Consider the following 22,416-nt stretch of genomic DNA (forward strand, 5'->3'; position numbering starts at 1 on the left):
GCATCTTCTTCAGCATTTATGTAACGAAGTGATATAACAAGCACAAGAATATAACAACCTCGGAAAGGCTGTCAATTCTGACCCAAACGACGCGAAAGAAATCTGGCACAGAATAGCTATGGGCTGGGGTGCACTTGGCAGTCACTCCCACGTAATGAAACGTAAGCCATTTCTATCACTCAAACGAAACATTACGACCAGTGCATCCAGCCGGTGATGACATATGGAACGGAAACTTGACGCTTTACTAAACAACTGGAAAATAAGCCTATGTCGCCTCAACGGGCCATGAAATGAAGATTGAGAGAAGTAACAGACTAGGTGAGGAAACGAACTTTCTGGATGAGGAAACAAATTTGTGTAAAATGTTCGTGTAAACTCGTGTATAATGGCATAGTAAAACGGACTTGGTCAGGCCATGTAGTGAGATGAAATGACCAGCGGTAGACCACCAGGCCAACAGAGTTGATAGATAGCGAGAAACGGGTCTAGCAGGAGAAGAAAGCCAATAACTTGATGGAGATGCGAAATAAAGAACTTCGGACGCAAAAATGGACTCAAGCTCTACAGGATAGCAATGGTTGGAGGCCGATGGAAGAGTCCTTCGTCCTGCAGTGTACCTAAGTAGGCTGTTGATGAGGATGAAGGCAGTAGGTCTTCACAACGCACCTGATTGAGCTGCGGCCGCTTTCTGACATTGTCGCCATTCTTTGCCTCTGGTACAGCAGGAGGGCTGTGCTTCCTGGGTGACCCATTGGAATCCTGGCGAGGAGCGTAGGTCCCAAAGGCTTTGCTGTAGCATCCCTCCATATCGCCCGAGAACTAAAGCATCATGCACAGCGGGCCTATCGCTGAAGGCAATGTGTGTGTGACCCGTGCATGCTGCATCCTTGCAATTACAGCTAATGTCGTTCCGCGTTGGCAGTATTACGTAATCGGCAGTCCACGATGGCCCATGCGCCTGAAGCCTAACCCAGCGTTGACAGAAGGCTGACGTTGTCGGTTTTCAAACACCAGCTCCACTTCCCCTGACCAGCTATCCGGAACCCCCAGTCCCTGACGGGTCACCGTGACTACCACCGCCTACTCCGCATGATATCAGCAAGGATTAAACGCACTCTTACGGCATATATTTTCAACCCCATGCTCTAACGCCAGAATATTAGTGAACTGCGTGTCCAACACTGCTTTTCGCGTACTCATTTTTAAGTGAATGGCATTCGGACAAAAGTCGACACGTAATGACTTTAACACCGCTTTGTACCTCCATTTCGCAGACTTACACTGTGGCAGGGAGCATTATTATTTATTTTATTTTGCAGTTACCCAATCCGGAACCCTTCGCCAAAATAGAATTCATCCTTTTCAATACTCGATTTCTTGCCTACCTCCAACAGATGTAGATCTTTTACCATCACGATGCTTCACTGGAGATTTTTTGTTAGCTGGCGACAGGTTATAAGGCATTGATTGATTGATTGATTGATTGATTGATTGATTGATTGATTGATTGATTGATTGATTGATTGATTGATTGATTGATTGATTGATTGATTGATTGATTGATTGATTGATTGATTGTAGGGTTTAACGCGCCGACGCAACGGAGGCGATAAGGCGCGCCGTAGTGGAGGGCTCCGGATTAATTTTACCACCTGGGAATCTTTAACGTGCGCCATCTCGTACACACGGGCGTTTTTTTGCTTTTTGCCTCTTTCAGAAAAGCGGCCGCCGCGGCGGGGAAACGAACCCGCGACCTCGTCCTCAGCAGCGCAACGCCTTAGCCACTGAGCTATCGCGGCGGGTAGGTTATAAGGCAATATTTGTTGTACGTCACATAGTACAAATACTACAAAACATCCTACAAACGCATAGACAAGTTATATGATGAAAACAGTTTATTACTGTAGCCTGTTGAGTTAGCAAACCCCGATATATTTTTAGTCATATTAATTGGTAAGTTGGAGCCATAGCTGTTTTTACGCGTTTACGCGAAAAAATGAGAATTTGTTTCTGTTTTCAGAAGAGGCAGAATTATCAATTTATTTAGCAATAAATACAAGGGAAATTGCGAGAGAGCGCAAAATGTTGCACACGTTTGCAAGCAAGTTTTGTTTTATTCACGGACGCCGAGAAGCATTGTCAGGTAATTAGGTTCGTAACTGCAATTCGACGAGGCTGGTGTTGGAGTCGTTAGTCTTAAATTGTGTACTTTCTTGTTCGGTTTTTTAAGGTTAACTGTTTTGTGATTATCCGTGGAGAGCTGCCCAATGTCGTCATTCCGTCGTTGAAGGATCTAAAAGTAAAAGGGTAGAAGGCATGACGAAACAGTAGTTGTGACGTGGACGTATATAAACGTGGCGAATTTTGAGTGGAAGCGTACAGCTCGCGTTGACCAATTATGGTAGAGGTGGACGTTTGGGCACAAAACTTTGCAGTTCCAACTGTAACTTGTAGCCCAGAAACTAGAGAACTCGAAGCCTCATAGATGTCACAAAATGGGGTTGTCACAGAAGCGTCATCCCAAGAAATGGTGGCTGTGTAGCGTTTTTGGCGGACTGGACGTGGCACCCAAATTGGCAGAGGGGCTAATCTGCCTTAAATAAGCACGAAGAAAATGATTTCTGTACGTCGGAGCATGCCACTCTATCTGAAAATTTTCTGGAGAGCGAATGCGTTATAATAATGCATGCTTGACTGTACTACAAAAGCAGGCAAGCACAATGTGTTAATAAAAATTAATAAGAGGTTTTGATTATTTGTGTTTATGAATACAAAGTGCATGTGTTAATAAGGTAAAACTGAGATGTGTTAACAAGGCATTTGAGAGGAGATAACATGCGATGAGCTAACTCTGCAAAAGTCATATAACATGCACGATGCAATACATTTTACCCGTACACAGTGCACACGGTGAAGTAAACCTTCTACATTTGGATGTGCCTAAGTTGCGCTGCCTCATAATTTGGCGTTAATATACATTTCAATGCACTTGTCCTTTGATACGTGCGTGAAATGGCCCCATGAATGAACATAAGTTCTAGTATGAAAACAGCAATAAAAAGCATTTTACTGATAAAAAAACAATATAAGATGCCATTTGCATCTCTAACCATTCAAGCATTGCCCCGAACCATGTCCTATGATTTGTTTATTTATGTTTGTCACCACATGGCCTCGCTATATTGTTCTGTGTTTATCTCGAGCGCACCTGTCCTCCTTCGCATGTCACATCGGCAATATGGTTTGGTGGGGAAAGCACGTAGCTGTTCCGTCAATATCCTAGACTGTTCTTGGGGTGATACCTAAAACGAGCTTAGCCCCTTCATTTTTACTTCTCTCCTTATCTATATCTTTACCACACTCATTTATCCTTTCGTTCTCCCTCTACTCCCCATCCCCCGCAATGAATTTTATGCAGGTGAGCTCCCGCCCAAGCTCAACAATATCCGCAGTCCACTTTCTTTCCTTTTCCTATTGAATCAGCAGTAGTTGCTGCTGTATTATTAGTAGCATCCCTCTAATACTACTAATACTAATACAACTACTAGTAGTTACTACTACTACTATGGTAGTAGTAGTACTAACACTAATACTGATACTACTGCTAGTAGTAGTAGTAGTAGTTGTTGCTACTACTACTACTGCCACTACTATTACTACTACTAGTAGTAGTAGTAGTAGTAGTAGTAGTAGTAGTAGTAGTACTTCTACTACTACTAGTAGTAGTAGTAGTACTTCTACTAGTAGTAGTAGTAGTAGACTGCTTTTGTCTGATCGGCAGTGTTCTCAATCGAAATGAATACTTCTACAAATCAGAGCCCTCCAGATAAATTCGTGGACAGCAAATGCCATGGCATTCGTTCACTGACGCTCGACTGTTAATGCGATTTTGCTGACTGCTCTTTCGTCCCTTGTGTTTCCTTCGGGGGAGGGGGGGAGCCTCAATAAACAATAATTGCTACAGGTACCTTGTTCATTTTCTCTGCATGACAATATACAGTGCCAAAAACTACTTCACATTCAGTAACCGAAGAAAATTGCAGGAATCGGGTGGTAACCTCAAAAGTTGCGGTTGAAATTATTGGCAAATCGTAAAATAGGAAGCTGTCTCTGCTCTTGCACCCGAACATGTGGCTGTGATGTAAAAGACTGAGCTTTGACAGTGTTCACTGCCATGCTAAGATTTAATACTCGTGGAAGTAACAACTGATGCGCTTACCTCAGATCCCGCTTACCGGTGTCGTAGGCGATGTTGTGCCGTTCAGGCAGTTTTTTGCGAAATCAGAATTTAGTCTTTCTGTGCTAAGGCACAAACCATGATAACAATACCCCGTCTTGTTAAGTGCCTTCCCAATACTTCCAAAGCGCTGAAATGAAGAGACGCGAGAAAAACAGCAATGCAACGTATTCATTCCGTCAGAAACATTCACAAACAAGCTATTAGAGGTGCCCGGACTCACACGGTGACAGGATTTCTTATTCTTCGGAGCAGTTCGGTTACGTGCGCGATGCCGTAACTTCTAAGAAGACTGGAATCACGTCTTAAGTTGAAGAAGGGAGAAACATTGATCGTCGTAAAGATACAGTTCTGGCGGTTGTTGTCCATGTAGAGCGCTGGTATGACGGGTGGCAGTCATACAGGCACAGCAGTGAAATAGATCAGCATGGCATCCAAGTGTCAGCCGCAACAATTTTGTGAGGAAGATGGCGAGGACGTCGTAAGGAAGCAGTTAGGAATGTGCAGTTAAGTAACAGGGTGAATCGAAGCGATCCCCACTTGAGGACTCACCAACACGGCTAACTTGAAGCTTTATTCTCTGCTGTTTTTGAATTGCCATGCTTCAGCAAGTACCGACTCGTGGGCAAATGACATATATATGACAGTGGCAGAACTATTCTTCTGTCAGGCCAATTATCGCACATTTAAGGTAGATTGAAAAGAAACGATATGATTTAATCTTTTCTACTAACAGTTTGAAGTATGCGAATCAATTTCGAGCACTCCAGTAGTCTTGAGCGATGCTTAGGTTTGTATATCACGTAGTTTCGTTTTGATTTTTGTGACGAGGAGGTCAATACCACTTCGTCGGCGTAAGGGTTGTTATACGTGTAGGGAAAACGTGGAGAAGCCTAAATATTTTCGTATAATAAACATTTCAAAAATTTGTAATACATTCTTTGGAACCAAATCGCTGGCGCCACATCGGGACTCGTGATGCGCATGCCAGCCTGACATTTGACCTACTCTTACGCTTCCCTGTCTAACGCCGTAAACTGGTATCCTCACCTTCACGTACAAGTGCTCTTTTGGCAAGTCAATATGCTAAATTAGGAGATACTAAAGACTGAATATATTGGGAGTTAAATTTCGCCTCTCCATCTTCTTGGCGAACCGATGGAGGCGAAATAGTGATGTTCTTTTGATGGGCGAGCCGAGAGGACGATCTCGACTCGCTCCGATGACCGACGACCGATGCTTGGAGCGGGTGAGGGATGAGGACTGCCTTCCTTGCTGGATATTAGGTTTATTTACATTATTTATAAAGACTCCAACTTTACATCAGGTCAGAGTGACGGTTACATTGTCACTCTGACAGCAGCAGCCTGTTCGGCCGAGATCTATACTGAACTAGATCCCCTCTCGACCGACCCTCGACAAAACCCAACACTCCGGTTTTGATACGAAAAACCCCGCCTCCAAGAAGGGGGCGTACAAGAAAGAGAGAAAAAACCTTTCAAACAATTAATAGAAACCATTGATTGGCCACAGGAACCAGCCAATCACACACATGTCCCCACCTGCGGTCACGTGACCCAACCCTCTCTCTTATGCACTCGTAGTGCGTTTCCCACGCACGCTGTTGCACCCGACCAGCAAATACAGGACATCTGCGGCATCTGCGGCCTAAAGTGAACCATCCATTACGTTCAGCGGGCGGCATCTGCACAAACAACAGCCAAGCCGAGGGCCCGGAGCGGTCCTCGCGCTGCTGACCTCCCTCCGCGCGGCGCCTCCCGCGACGCCCGCGTCGCGGGACAATGAGGGTTGCTAATTCCCTCCCAGACGAAGGGGCGCCGCCGGCCACCTGAACAGACCACGGGGAGAGACGCTGCCAGCCGAGGCGACCATCGTCAAGGCGAACGACCCGTCGACGAAGAGCGCCCGCCGCCGGAGTCGAAGATTTTCCAAACTTACACCGCGCGCGCTTTCAACACTAAGAGATACGATCATCTGGCCGCCCGTCAGCTTGTTATGCCGAATGACCCTGCCACCCTCGACGCGACAGAGGCACTCAGGCTAATCGCCCCCATCCTTTGACACACAAAAGGACGGGCACAACAGCTCTCCGCGGCTCCGAACTTGGCGTCCGCGCGGCTACATGAAAGGGACACGGGAAAGAAGCCACCAGCGGAGGCGACGCCAATACATGGGCCACCGGCGGCCTTCATTAATTACATGCGGAGCCCGAACTTAACACCTCCGCACTAAGAATGTTGTCCGTACACTAGCTGTACGTACAACATTAACTCTCCTGCAGGTTATGTCTTACGGCAGAGTCAGAACTAAAAAAAACACACTCAAGCCGTTACGCAAGTACAATACAACGCGGGTACAATACAGTACATCAAAAAAAAAATTAACCCGCTACACACCAACCCAAACAGCACAACGCGCCGGCCAACTGCACCAAAAACGGATACAACACGGCATACTCAGTGCCTTTGCCTAGCCATGGCTTGCGCAACATCAAACAATAAACGAAGGCGCTCAACTACAGGGCCCGTGAGAACAAACTCGTGGCACCCTCTACCATTAAAGGCAACCAACCCCACGAAGGGTATAAATGTTACAACTTGACAACTGGATGAATGACACCATCCATCCTTAACCGTTCAGCGCATGTAGGAACATTCTTTCACTCTAATGAAAGAAAAAAAACAACACCCGAACAAAACCCAAACGTACCAAAAGAGGCTACTCCTGTACAAATAAAAAAAAACGTTTAAGGAAGTTCAGCGCCTCTTCACGCACTCGCAGACGCCTGTTCTTTCAGAATGCACCAGATTGTTCATCCCGGTTGCGGTTCATTTGCTGTCCACATGCGATGTTCTGAAAGTTCACTTTTCAGCACTTCAGACACTAGTTCGCACGCAAGCGCCACAAGGGGGCCCTACCCGCACATTCCATGGCCCACCATGACCACATGCCAACGAGCGCAAATAAAGGAATGCACTCGCCATTGTACCCAGAGGTAAACTCTCTACCGCGCTGTAACAGCGGCTCTACTCCTCAAGAATAAAGCGTTAAAACCACCCAGCTGCGCTACTCGCAAAGCACACGTCTTACGACAGTTGAACGCAACCAACATACGCATATACAAAAGAATAATAACAAGGGGAAAAACGACAGTACAGGTAAAGTTAACAGTAATCCGTATCTGGGTGAACCCTACACACCTAGAAAAAAAAAAAAACGCTAACAACTACGTGTGCGGCAAACAACAGTTCTGTCTAGCACTGCACACTACTCAGCGCAACCCCCCTTCCACGGCGGCACACACCGACCGTCGCACGGAAACTGATTTCGTTTCGTGCGCCACCAGCTGATTCTACACGAACCCTGGTTTGGCTCGCGGTGTCCTCTGCTCCCGGGAGAGAAGGAACACCCTACCCGGTGGTAACGCGTACGACGATGTCGCACCTGCGCCGCCACACCTGCCCCCGCGTTCCGCGTTCTTGGGCCCGTCTGAATTGCCCTACGCGCAAGACGCCGCGGGCCGCTTGCACTTTCATGCTTAGCGCACGGAAGCTCAACAATTAGGCGCGCCTTGCATGGCCCCTGCACTTCCTCTGACTCCTCTGAGATGAGCATGCTTTCTGCAGCTTCTCCCGATCTGTGCACTGGCTCATCCACGCGGGGCTCCTCGCGGTCGGCCGCGGAATCTATGTCAGCGCATGGGGCGGTGCTACTCTCGACACCTCCCTGCGCGGCCACGGCAACATTGCCCGCCGCCACCGAAAGAATCGCTGCAGCTAAGACATTTGTCTCACGCGATTCCAAGATCTCATCTGCAACAGTGGGAACGCCAACGTGTTGCCCAACAACTGGGGTGGCTTCGGCCACCTCCACGACATTCCCACTCTCCTTCTCCCGTGGCGCACGAAGCGCCCACGAGGGAACAAACACCGTGAAAAGATTGGCGTCCTCTTCGAGTTCGCCGATCCTGCGGAGCTTCGCTTTCTCGTAAGCGATCTCCGCCCTCCCTTGGGCTAGTTGAGCACTGAGCTCCTCAGCCGTCCATACGGACGGGCTATCCGCGCCCCGGCTACCCGCTAGCCTAGCTTTTTCCAAAGCGTGCTGGGCATTTTTGAGAGCTAATTCAGCTCTCAACTCCTCGATCTCGAGCACAATGGCACTAACCTTCCGGTCGGTGCCGCGACATCCCGTTAGCATAGTGGCCATGGTGAACCCGGAGAAAACAAATCAGGGCCCACCTTTGCTCGCTCCGGGTTCGGTCGGGTCGCAGTGTCGCTGGTGCAGCAGCTCGTGGACCCGATGCGCCGCTCTCGCCGCTGGGATGAGGCCGCGCTCCCTGGGCCAGAGCCCACGAGGCCTCCCGCTGAGGTGTCGCCCCGTTCAACCGCGGCTTACGCCGCCCTGGGCCAGAGCCCACGAGGCCTCCCGCTGAGGTGTCGCCCCGTTGAACCGCGGCTTACGCCGCCCTGGGCCGGAGCCCGCGAGGCCTCCCACTGAGGTGTCGCCCCGTTGAACCGCGGCTTACGCCGCCCTGGGCCGGAGCCTACGAGGCCTCCCGCTGAGGTGTCGCCCCGTTGAACCGCGGCTTACGCCGCCCTGGGCCGGAGCCCGCGAGGCCTCCCACTGAGGTGCCGCCCCGTTGCCGTTGAATCGCGGCTGCTGCCGCACTGAGCCGGAACTCACGAGGCCTCCCGCTGAGGTGTCGCCCCGTCGATGCTTGGAGTCTGGCTCGTCGTTGGTCGGAGCCGAACCTTCCGTTGAAGGAGTCTCTCCGGAAGGCCCCACCAGCTCCAGCCCATGGTCGTGGTCATCCTGTCGACTGCGCCAGTTAAATTTCGCCTCTCCATCTTCTTGGCGAACCGATGGAGGCGAAATAGTGATGTTCTTTTGATGGGCGAGCCGAGAGGACGATCTCGACTCGCTCCGATGACCGACGACCGATGCTTGGAGCGGGTGAGGGATGAGGACTGCCTTCCTTGCTGGATATTAGGTTTATTTACATTATTTACAAAGACTCCAACTTTACATCAGGTCAGAGTGACGGTTACATTGTCACTCTGACAGCAGCAGCCTGTTCGGCCGAGATCTATACTGAACTAGATCCCCTCTCGACCGACCCTCGACAAAACCCAACACTCCGGTTTTGATACGAAAAACCCCGCCTCCAAGAAGGGGGCGTACAAGAAAGAGAGAAAAAACCTTTCAAACAATTAATAGAAACCATTGATTGGCCACAGGAACCAGCCAATCACACACATGTCCCCACCTGCGGTCACGTGACCCAACCCTCTCTCTTATGCACTCGTAGTGCGTTTCCCACGCACGCTGTTGCACCCGACCAGCAAATACAGGACATCTGCGGCATCTGCGGCCTAAAGTGAACCATCCATTACGTTCAGCGGGCGGCATCTGCACAAACAACAGCCAAGCCGAGGGCCCGGAGCGGTCCTCGCGCGGCTGACCTCCCTCCGCGCGGCGCCTCCCGCGACACCCGCGTCGCGGGACAATGAGGGTTGCTAATTCCCTCCCAGACGAAGGGGCGCCGCCGGCCACCTGAACAGACCACGGGGAGAGACGCTGCCAGCCGAGGCGACCATCGTCAAGGCGAACGACCCGTCGACGAAGAGCGCCCGCCGCCGGAGTCGAAGATTTTCCAAACTTACACCGCGCGCGCTTTCAACACTAAGAGATACGATCATCTGGCCGCCCGTCAGCTTGTTATGCCGAATGACCCTGCCACCCTCGACGCGACAGAGGCACTCAGGCTAATCGCCCCCATCCTTTGACACACAAAAGGACGGGCACAACAGCTCTCCGCGGCTCCGAACTTGGCGTCCGCGCGGCTACATGAAAGGGACACGGGAAAGAAGCCACCAGCGGAGGCGACGCCAATACATGGGCCACCGGCGGCCTTCATTAATTACATGCGGAGCCCGAACTTAACATTGGGGTCTTCGCAGAAAAATCGTACATTTCGTAGCTGTCCCGGCTTTTCTTCCACAATCGACGATGCTTTGTTTTCTGGTAAATAATTTAAGTTCCGCTTTCCTGACATTATTTTATGGCATTAAAGTACGGGCCGCATCTCACCCTCAGCGCTCAAGATTCTATCATCAATCAAGGATCCACCCCATCCAGATTGTGCAGACACCAGGCTATTATTCCCTCAAGGGAAACGAAACGGCACATGCCACTGGCCGCACTCTGACGCTCCGGGAGTTCTCGCCGACGGAAGGGGACCTTTCCGAACCTTTAACCTATGCCCAGTCCCTTCCTAAAACACCAAAATCTTGATTCATTACAGAGTTTTATCTGACCGTTTCTGACGGTCCGCTCCGCTCCGATAGCTAGCGAGAGCGCCATTGCGCATGCGTGGCGCGCGGAGGCGCTAGCGGCGATACCGGTGCGGGGCCCGCTCCGCTAACCGGGGCCTCTTAGCGGACCGTCGCGGCAGCTTACGTTACCGTGCGGAATATCAGCATGGCTGCCCCGCGATGGGAGCGCGCTCCCGCAAACTCCGTTTCTTTATTTGAAACGCGAGCGATGAAATCGAGAAAGCTCTTCCGAATAGGCAAAGGTGCTACACTCCTCAACAAGCATTAGTACGGAAGCGAAAGTCGACCGAAGCGCGTTGCTGCTTCTATGAAACGCCGAGAAAGACAGCCTTGTCTTGGCTGTTCCAAAGTTTATCGGCTTCTTTAAAATAATTTCGAACCATGATGTAAGCGACTACACCGTTTTAAAACGGTGGGCACCAAACGGCACTTTACTTGAGCGACCAAATTCCAATTCATATCTTGCGATGATGTTTTGGTTTGTCCACGCACAGGGCACGATCAGTGACTCGAATCATTCCCGTCGAGGGAGATACGGTTATCGCTTAGCTAAAAGCCTTTCTGCCGCTGACGCTCCGGTTGTGCTTAGCGGGCCGTCGGGAGCATAGCGGAGCGTCAAAAACGGTCAGCTAAAACTCTCTATTATTGCCAACTACGGCTCCAATACTCTCCTTCTCACCCATCTCTCAGCAAACAGGCAGTTTGCATTTGGCGTCGACTACATACCAACACACACTACAAGACACTCCACTGCATCTCCCCTCCACTTACCCCTACAACTGCCCCTCTTGCTCCGTCCCGAACACTACCTACCACCTGGTCTGGGAATGCCCCTACGCGCCAAACCCTTTCCCTTCCCATCCCCTGAGCAGTGGGATCGCTAGATGGCCAGCTCACGGTGCGAGGACCAGGAACGCCTCATCACTTGCACACCCAGGCTGCTGCGCTGGCTCGCCGATATCTAGACTAAGAAAGCCACCCATTGTTACGCTCAATAAACGTTTTCCAATCCAAAAAAAGTGCAGATCAGAACTAGCCCAGGGCACGCGGGGGACCCACTTTCAATTTCCGTCGCTCATTGCCACCCCCTCACCACCTGTTCTCATTAGCTTTCACTTTCGTCTCGAAGATTAGAATTCAATAAAAATTGGTCGTTTTTTAAGCCACCGTGAGATGTCTCCACTAAAGCAATGTTTTGTATTCAGTATGGCTCTCGATAGGCAAGGCTTGATGTGTTCGCCAAAGCAGGGCATCTTCTTCTTTCCAGAACGTTCTTTTCTTCGGCCTCAGTGTCTCCGTGTTGGTAGTAACAGAGAAAAAGAAAAAGGCGCAGAGTACAAATGATGATAAAGTTGATGTAAGGAAGTATTACTTCTGCACGCGCCACGCCGCTTCCTCATCAGTGGTGCTGCAGGCACCAGCGATTCAGTGCGCTCTGCGTGGCCCACCGACGCGCCCACTACCACCCTGCAGCCGCTTCTTCTCTCAGCCTCCAGGAATCTGACGGCGCCTACAATTCCTGCGTACCCCTTCGGCAGTTTGACACTAGTGCCTCACCACATTAGTGCTCAAGTGGGTTCGTAGCGGTTTTCCATTTATTTAATCATATCCTCATGGGAATTATGCCTTCACTATTTGTGAGGCCACCACGCAGGGGCAACACGAGCCCTTCCTTGTATTTCCCTCTTTTGTGACAACGCCTCCAAACAATTAATGCTACTTCTGTCTACGGCTTCATTGGAACAGCAGAGATAGAGGCAAACCCATAGACCTAAACTCTGAGGAGCGTTGGCAAAACATTCTTATCAGCGGTAAACAGGCCCTACATTTTCCCACCCTCACCTCCCTCGCAATCAACTTCTGAGCAAAGGTTCATTGCATTTGAGAAATCGGCAGGCCCGTCGCCTCCCCCCTCCCTTGCGGCCAGCAGAGAACACAACACAGGGAAACTTACGTAGCACGGGGTCCCGGAGAAATATTTTCCAAAAGGTATTAGCTTGACGCACATATAGACACAGCGTTTCACGGGAGTTGTCTGCAGGGAAACAAACAAAGCGTTTTCTCAGCAGGGATCACAAAGCGAGCATAATAGTGGTAATCGGACCCCACATAAACAATAGCATGATTTCACACAGGGAAATGGGAGATTAGCGCGAGGCGGGGTGCCGCCTTTTTGGGGATTACTACTTATGCTTGATTTAGCAGCGTTTAGTATTTTAAGTGGTTGATTATGTAGGAACGAGTAGTTGAAATAACATTGCACACATTTTTTTCGCACTGCGTACCACCAGAACAATAACTAATGGTCCTAACAGACGTCACTTGACAAAAGAACAGCCGTGAGCAGGCATAGCTCAACAAGACAACGCCGCGCAGTGCCAGGAACTTTTATACCAGAAAGAAGTACGGGCACTTCTTTCTCTTGCTGGCTCGGCATCGCTTCACTCAGGAGGCTTCAGAAACAACACGACGATTTCGCTCAAGGCAAATCGAGCGATCTCGCACGAATAATGCAGCAGTCACTTCTAAGATATAGAGCGATAACTGTATTGCAACACACTTAGGTGCTTACCTTATTTAGTTACAACAAGAAAAAAACCACGGATTATAACGAAAAATTTGGTGTTTCTTGTGCACCAGGCGTGAATGATCTTTGAAGATGGTGTTTCATTAGCGCTGAAAGCGAGGCGTCCAGATACCTCATCCGCACGCTTATTCCCTTTCCGATGGCTACAGCCACTAGTTTCTAATCAATGCACTGCTGCGTTCCAAGAGGCCCTGCTGCTCTGCGGGGCCTGTTCAAAACTTTACATCAGCGACCTCGTCTATGATGGAGGATTTTCGAACCTGGAACATTTTGTTGTTAATTTGTGGTACCCCTTCCTGTTTCATTATTACTCATTATGGTATATTATTATATGGGTATAAAGGTATTATACCCATTAAGGTATAAAGTGTATATCGCTACATATTGATCGATCCACGTATTAGAAACCAGAACGAGAACATGTGATTTGTCTTCGTTAACCTAACATGCTTGCACATGTCACTTTAGCCTGGTTAAGTGGTTGATTATGTAGGAAAGGCAGTTGCTTCTTTATTTAAGGCAATTGTTCAAACCGGTAAGTGAAAGGTGTACTAATGTTCATGAAACCCTTTAGATTGCCCTGGGAAGGAATCATTGAAATAGTGCCGCATAGGAAAGGGAAAGACACCGCCATCGATGTAGGAGGTCCTCCAATCTTCATGTAGATGATTTAGCAGCAGCGGGCCAACATTGTTTTGCCCCAATAAACTCCTCATAAAATTAGCTTGAAATAAATGATGTAGCTGTGAAAAACTGCAAATTGACAGTTCATTTATGTTGCGAACCTATTTTCCGTGATCTTCGACCAGAACATAAAAAATTGGCCTTGGACTGCCCGTTAAAATAGCGATGAAAATTCGTTCGCATTTCCTACCTGTTTTTAACGAACAGCAAGGGTATTTTTATTCATGCCCCCTTAGGCCAGCGACGTTAGAAAATCACCGATGCGAGAATAAATGCAAGAACCCACGGAAATTTCGCCACAATTACACATATAAACACGTCCTAAAACAAGCTTTTCGCCGGGGTCAATAGAGTCGCCTAACAGCAATGACATCTGAGCCGAGTGTTTCACGAGCAGCAAGAAGCTCATTGTCGTACGCATATTTATTGTTACTATCATCCTCGTGTCGTTTTATACGGTGACATGGCCTTTGCATGCCTCGAAGTAAAAAGCTCTGCTATTAGTCAGTTTTCTCAGTGAACATAAGCAATGTCAGCCCATCGTCTCCCCCCTCAACGCTGACACACCTACTCTTTCGCACTACCACGTTTATATACGTTTTTCCTTGTTTTAATGTATTGCATCATACATCTTTCCCAAAGCATGCACGAACCCTGTGGAAAACAAATTAGTCTACACGGGTCCGCAGGTAATTCACGGTTCCTGTGCGCACGACCAATCATCTTATCCAATCGATCTGCCGAAAGCTTTAGTGTAACCACCTTACGTCTTCTTTTAATTGTTCATCACGATTAGTGCAAAAATGCCGAATTACGCAAAGAAACACTTAAAACTACTACTGCTGCTGGTAAATGTTTTTGTTCCTACTGCGTTGGCCGGCAATACATTTGAGATCTTGAGGCATTTACTTCGCAGATGTTAACATCTGTCACCTGCAGCCATATCCTACGGCACTGAAGCGCCTTCCATAACCGTCGAAAATTTGCCCATACGCAAGCTACAGTTTTTGTGTAGTTACGTTACGTTAAACAGTTCTGCCCGAATCGGCGGAACTGATATGCTGCAAGCAATGTCGCCACCAGCAACACCTTGGTATTTCAAGGGAATAGCATGTACTATACCGCACTAGTAGTTTTCCGCCCACTGATGGTATTCCTACCGCAACACATGCACCACAATGTAGATCAGAACTAATACTACGCTTTCGTATACGCGTGCGCAGTTTCAAGTGGGGAATGGCCTCGAGAAACCACGACTGTGCCTTCCACAGGGATGTCAGAAATGATGTGGTAAGGAAGGGAACGAACAGGTGCTCGTTTGATATACGAGGACTTTGTTGATGCTGATCACAATAGCATAACTTTCAAGAAAGTCAGTTCAGCGAACTGGCCTTTGATGCACCATATATGTTGCGCTGAACTGGCGGAAGGTGCTTCAAGCTGTTAATTCGTTTGGCAGAAGTTGCATGTAATTTTAAACTTTCCCCCTCCTTTTACTCCGCAGACTGTAGTTAAAAACGATTTATGATCGAAAAAAATTTGCAGTCATGCGGAAGACTTAAATCGCGAAGCTGCTTTAAGTGAGCATTGACGGACACATAGTTTCAGTACCATGCCTTGCCTTTCGGATCGCGGCCTCCTCCCCGGCCATGCCAACTAACCGCGGCCGGTCCATGCCGAGAACTGCGAAAACGTTGCGCGTGAGGTCTCTTGTACGATACAGAGCGCATGCGCACGCTCCTCTCGAGTGTTGCGGCGGCCGCGATAAAGTTCTTTCCGTTGTCAAGTGTGTAATGCGACACCAGCACGACTCCCGCAAAATAGAGTTCCCCGCGGGGAGTTTTCGGCGCGCACGAACCCCGAACTTACGGCCACTAACAACAGCTCCGCTGTTATTAGGCTGGAACAAATATTGCGGCCCATTAAAGCCTGAAAAGCAAGGTTTCTTTTAAACAATTCATACGCCCAAAAGACAACTATTGCTAGTGGCTATAAATATCCCCCATATTAGAGAGACACATATTCGTCTAAGGAAAAGAAAATTCATGTTGTGTGATTATTAACCTACTAAAAATTCACTGCCCCTCGTTTTATATACCATTTCACCGTAACGCGAAATATTTACAACGGGATCACCCACGGAGGTAAAAAACGCGGCTGCACAAATGACACCGCGGTGGAAAATAGGTGTGAAAAAGAATGGTTTTTAAAAATCCCTGGACTAAAAAGACAGGTGAACCCACACCCGGTCACGAAACCGAAATTGTATATTTTTGCAGTAAATGTACACTTACAACATTTTTCGGACACTTGTCTGGGCAACGAAGGCGATGGAAGATTGCGTCCGCCGGTGGCACTGCAGAGTAATATATTATTTTACATTCGTAAAAAAACGAGAATTAGGGCAGGGAACATGCAATTAGATAAGATAAAACCTAAGAAATCGCTATGCTCAACTGTGCACCACTCCATATATTATATCATGTGCTGTACCGCGACTACGTAACATTGTTTTCCTCCATGCCTTGCAGGAAACCAATGAAATGCACATCGACAAGCGGACGACACAAGGCTCAAGGCTAACGTATGTACACTAGCGGGGCCACACCTGCGCAGTAGATAAGTCCGCCTTACTCCTCTGACGCACCAACAGCTGCGGGCGACGACCTGTTCCCACGCCCAATCTGCACTAACAATCAATGAATCCTATGCAACTAAAGTAATCTCCTTGCGTGTCCTCGACCTGCTACTGTAACTACACAGGCTCGAACACACACCATACACCAGCACACCCCCCTCATCGCCTTGTGCCGTCGTTTCCTTGTCCCGTCTTTTTGCGCAGTTTTGAATTCCAGTATCTATTACACCCCTACTGTTTTAAAATTGACTCACGTTATTCGCAAAAATACAAACCAAATGCAGAAGCCTTGAGAAAAGGGACACCCTACGAATGGTGCAAGCCCTCTGGACAGCCTAATGACATACTGACCCCCCCCCCCCCCCAATCTCTCAATTCGACCACCTGAAGGTCAAAAATAGACTCAATTAATGAGACAAGTCACAAATCTAACCCTAGGACTCCCAACTTGCACCTCCACACACATCCTCCTTCAGCAAGGCGTCCACAACATGAGGAATGAACTCGTCGAAGCTCATGGGGCAACGACTGGAAGAAAACGCCACCGGCCGACACCTTCTATGCATACTAAGCTATCTGCCCCCCCCCCCCCCCCCCCCAACGCAAAGCTTACAACTGATCCCACCTGGAATGGGGCAATTGACTATCTTTCCGATACTTCAATATACGCATACAAACTACAACAAAGGCCCGCGCATTGCAAGAGACTGTGCCCTTAAGAAGTATACAAGAAGCCAATCCTCCCGTCATTCTCCTGCAATCTCGAGAGCCCCCATCATTCCGATGATCATCTGGTGAAGACCCGTAAGAGTGGCCAGACAAGCTGTAGCGCGTTCGAATTTCCAACCGGTGGGATGACGAAGAAATCCTGAGGCAAGTGTTTTTCTACCTCGAAGACACCGCTCTAGTCTGGTTCGAAAATCACGAGACCTCCCAAACATTATGGAGCATGTTCAAAACGGAATTTTTGAAAATGTTCACAACTGTCGTGCGTAAAGAACGCGCTGAGCTACTTCTGCAGACGCGAATCCAACACCCCAGCGAAAGCGTCGTAGTGTTCGTTGAGGCGCTGAAAATGCTGTCCCGACGAGCTGACCCCGCAATGGCAGAGGAGAAGAAGGTGCGCTCTTTGATGCGGGGAGTTAAGCAAGAGCTTTTCGCTGGACTCAATCGCAACCCCCCAACAAGAAAAACTGCATGGATGACGAGGAAAAAATAAAGCGCCTAGGCGTCCTGTGTGTCTAGACGCCTTCTTTTGTCCTCGACCTCAGCGCACTTTTCCTTGTCTATGCCATCCACACCAAATATGACACAAGACCCGGAACGCACTAAACCCATGCCACCTGTCACCCCTACAACAAAGCCTGCTCTTCCGCTTCGATAACTTACGGGGCGTAAGCCCCAACTCGGTTGTCACAACAGGCGAATAAACAGCTATAACCATAGCATTAACTACAGGCTCGAAATATCTGATAATGATAACCGACTTCCAAAACACCTGCCGCCATATCCTTAAAGTTCGCATACCTCAATCCACCCTCCTAATCTGCAGTTCTATTAATGCACTCCTAGATATTAGCATCGTCTGGATTCCCTGGCCACAAGTTAATTACGCAGCTCACACCGCTTCCCGCGCGCTCATACCCCGGGAATTTTCTGATAATCGAATGCCCGGGGTATGAGCGCGTCGGCCCGGACCGGGACGTCGACCCGGACCAGGTACTAGCTACAACCTGTGCCTTCACAATATGACATTAACACAGGTTTACCACCTCTCAAGCCGTGTTCTGAGCTATTATTACTAAACATGCGCCTACTGCCCCACTCTAGCCACATTGTACCACATAATATCAGAATGCACAAACACCACATTTTCCCCTATAACCCTTCCCACCCACCACTCAGCAGTGGGAGGGTGCACTGACAAGCTCCTGGCTGGAAAACCAGGTGACTCTAGTCACTCGCACCCTGGGAGTGGCCAGGTACCACGGGTAAGTATTCTCCCTGAAGCCGTCTGTAACGCAAAAGCACGGGGCGAAGTGAAAGCAAGAAACGCTTCCCGTGTCCAGAACTCAACCTGGTTCCCTGGCGTTATGAAGCCGGCGACTATCCGACTGTTCCATTTCGGCACGGTCGCAGCGGTTCGGAAAACTCAGATGACAACCAAAGAATCCGTCACGGGAGAGCTTCGCGTTCAGCCATCCTGGTTGTTTCGTGAGGGGGCGCATAATTTTTTCCTCCAGTTTATTCAACGCAGAGCATAGGTTGGAAACCATGATAGGATTTTTTTCACGCTGAAGACCTGTCCTTGTAGAGGACGGTGTTTTTCCGACATCGATACCTGTTGCAGTTATTTTTTTATTCTTTCAACATGCGCCCCATTTTGAAACATGTGCTCTTTTTTAAACAAATGGGCGGCACGGGCTCAGTTATGGCACTCAACATACAAAGAAACCTCTTGTTTTGTTACCGTCCTCTTTGTTTTTCGTAAGATATACTTTATGTCCCCAAAGGTGTGCTTTTTGGTGGGCCTCTCCGCAGCCGTAGCTGTGCTAACGCTTAGTCAGTGATGCATTGAAAATAAAAAGATTAAAAACGCGGTTTTCTCTTTCAAGAGGACGTAAAAGGCTTAAAGGAGCCATGAAGAGAAAACACAAGTTTGGTTCATTCAAAAGATTGCCTTGTTAGAATCATACTGACACCACTTTTAACGTAAACTTCGCTCAAATAAGCGACATAATTAGGAAAAAAGAGAATGGCCATGCGATCCAGTAGCTCATTTCCCGCAACAGAACCTATGATGTCATACCAGCCAGCTCTGTGATTGGCGGAGGCTGACAAAAGCAAATGCAAATTCGGCAGAGCTCATAAATTTGTCGAACAAGCTATTTGCGCTTAAATTTAGGGCATATTCTTTTTAAAGCCCTAAGAATGGTGGGGAAAACAGTGGAAGTTACGAAAGCGCACGTAAACATAGAAGTACCGATGCGTATGCTGCTGTTGGTACTGCGCACGCTATGCTTGGTTTAGCTGCGCACGACTGCGGGGCTTTGGTTGCCGTTTCAGACGACACTGGCTGATTGACGCAGGCGACGATGTCTTAGGGGCCGTAATTGTCGAGCGAGCCCCATGTTTCGCGAAACGATTGTCTCCATGAACGAAACAAGCCAGGTACAAATACGTTCACAAGCAAACCAAAGGCAGAAAACGGCTTGCCGTGGTTTGCTGGCGCCATCTAGGTTCACTAACGGTAAACAAGGCTCTCTAATGTGATTGCAGACAACAAAAACGCACTATTTAGCGGGAAAATCAAAATTGTGACTTTGAATTATTAATTTCTCAGTGAATAAAGCATCATTTGCATTTGGTCAGGTGCTGGGGCCACTATAAAACAAGAAATCTTTCGAATAACACAAACTTGTGTTTTGTCTTCATGGCTCCTTTAAAAGTCCCCGGTGTGGCCGTAGAATGCCCATAAACAATTTTTATCAAAGTGCAAAGCCAGAAAAACAGCGGCAGTAGCGGAGCACACGGCACGGATACGCGTCTCGAATGCGTGATTTCAGCCGCTTATAACTTCGGTACAAACAGAATAATGAAACATGTTTTCATCAGTGTTGTTGACCCTTTTGTGGAGTCTCGTTTCCTCTATTTTGACGGGATTTTTTTATATTTAAATTTGCGTAATTTTAGGAAAAAGCACAGCAGTCAATCTTTTTTGCGTATATTTATAATTTTATAGAGGAGCGATATTTTAAAGCTAAGTTTAGAAAATATGTGGCCAAGATTACCTATAACTTATAAGCGGTCACAAATGTAGATGCAGAGACAGGGGTACCACAGTAAACGACAATCTAGCGTATTCTAAGATTTCACCATGTTTTTCTAGATTTTTCGTTGACGGCAGGACGCAAAGTTTGCCTTGAACTGTTCGTATTTTTGGTGTACTGTTCCTTTTCAACCGAATTTTAGTCACAACAATTGCACCTTGTGTGCGCAAAGCGCCAAATTTTGGAAAAACTGCAGTCGCCGGGAATAGTGCGTCACCCGTGCCGCCTATGCAATTTTCATCTCGCGAAGGACGCTTTAAAGAGGAAAACGAATAGCGCTTTTGGGCTATTCCCTATTCTGCGCAGAACTTATAAAAATATTAGAAAAAAACCAAAAGTGCGCGTGTACACGCATGTTCGATCTCTCGTGAAATCAGCCAGTTCAGCCCTTTTGTGATGATTTTGAGTTTGATTGTAGGGTTTAAAGCGCCGACGCAACGCAGGCGATGATGCGCGCCGTAGTTGAGGGCTCCGGACTGACTTTGACTACCTAGCGATCTTCAACGTGCGCCGAAATCTCGTACACACGGGCGTTTTTTGCTTTCCGCCTCCATCAGAAAAGCGGCCGCCGGGGTCGGGAATCGAACCCGCGTCCTCGTGCTCAGCAGCACAACGCCTTAGCCACTGAGCCACCATGGTGGGTCAGCCCTTTTGTGGTTACGTCGACATTGGGATCGTTGGAGTGCGGGTTTCGCAGATGAAACACGGCAGCAATCCGCTAAATTTAGCCCTGCAGACTTTCCAGTATGTAGCCTTACCCGATACCAGCACATCGGTAAAGGCGGTCAGAACGGCTGTTCTTACAGCAGCTTTCGCTATACATCGGTACCTATACATCGGTTCAAAAGCTCAGAGCATGGCCTACACACCGTTGACTTCAACCTGGTAAACTGATTAAACAACATCGATAAGCGATTTCAGTGTACACGCTTTTTCAAAATTTTCTAGGCCAATCCTGAGCTTTCTGGACCACGACGAATTCAAAGAATAAGCTTTACCTTTATATGCGCAAAATATTTCATGACAATAAGACAGAAAGGAGTTTTTTCTAGCTTTCAGGCATAAAGCGTTTAGGCCTCGCTCCGAACGTAAGTTTGTACGTTAAATTTTTTCCGGCCTGTGCACTTTCGGCTTGGCCTAGAAAATTTTGAGAAATACTGGACCTTCTACTTAGTCATTTAGGTGGTGAAGCAACACAAATACTCACCAACACATATCACCGCTACGAACAAGCAAATGTAGGCCAACCGCATCTTGGAAAGCCTTTCGCCGCCGCAGTCCACTCACAGCCGAAAGATCATCGGACAATCGCGGGGTCTTTATATAAGTGAATTCAATTTGCAACTGCATTGTGTTGACATTTGCTCTGCCCTTGGTGCTGCCGTCAAAAACTTGCCCATCACGGTCAACACACAGATCTGCCACATCTTGCGTTTTCATTTCAGCGATGACGCCTTTAGGTTCGTTAGTAACAATGCTTTTTTCCTTGTCTGTGTACACGCTAATGTGAACTTTGCGTCAACAATTCCCGAGAAAGTACACAGTACGACAGTTTCAGTACATCTGACGTTAAAACTGCGTGGGCCTCACATACTGCCGCATACGAGTGCGAAGACACCGCAACTGTACCGAGCTGCCCTTTAAACTCCACCTCTTTACACTGACCTCGTAGAGGGGCAACGTTTTGAAACAGTGAAAACTTTTAGTGTACTTGTAATTTTTTACAGCGCTTAGCTACTGGTTCCGAATTTACAAAATTATTGTTCAGATCGAGGAAAGAGCTTTTTAGGGCTGAATGTAGATGACATGGAGCTATCATATATTATGCATACGTAATGGTAGTTTCACAAGTGTGTAATGTGTAAAGTATGCGTAATAGCTGCTCAATGTAAGTTTCAAAAATGTGTTATGTGTGTGTGCAAAAATAAACTTATATTCAGTCACAACTGAAAAAAAAAGACAAGCGACACCTGCGAGGCATCCGCATAAATCCGGAACAGGTTTACAAAATAATTTCACGAGAATGGCTTACGAGTAGGGAAATTATTTTCTTCTTTTTTCATTACGGCGACGAAGAGTAA

At 48.0% G+C, this 22,416-nt stretch overlaps 1 long non-coding RNA gene across 1 annotated transcript; it reads right to left on the reverse strand.

Moving 5' to 3' along the window:
- Nucleotides 1–2,061: 2,061 nt before the first annotated feature.
- On the reverse strand, nucleotides 2,062–21,672 carry LOC144141613 (uncharacterized). Its single transcript, XR_013316652.1, has 5 exons — nucleotides 21,543–21,672; nucleotides 16,162–16,223; nucleotides 12,551–12,631; nucleotides 4,223–4,370; nucleotides 2,062–2,296 (listed from the first exon to the last, which is right to left on the reverse strand). It is a non-coding gene; the product is annotated as an uncharacterized LOC144141613 (long non-coding RNA).
- Nucleotides 21,673–22,416: the final 744 nt, after the last annotated feature.

Source organism: Haemaphysalis longicornis, unplaced genomic scaffold, assembly GCF_048455015.1.
Source record: "Haemaphysalis longicornis isolate Haplotype H1 unplaced genomic scaffold, Haemaphysalis longicornis Haplotype H1 scaffold_6, whole genome shotgun sequence".
Lineage (NCBI taxonomy): Eukaryota > Metazoa > Arthropoda > Arachnida > Ixodida > Ixodidae > Haemaphysalis > Haemaphysalis longicornis.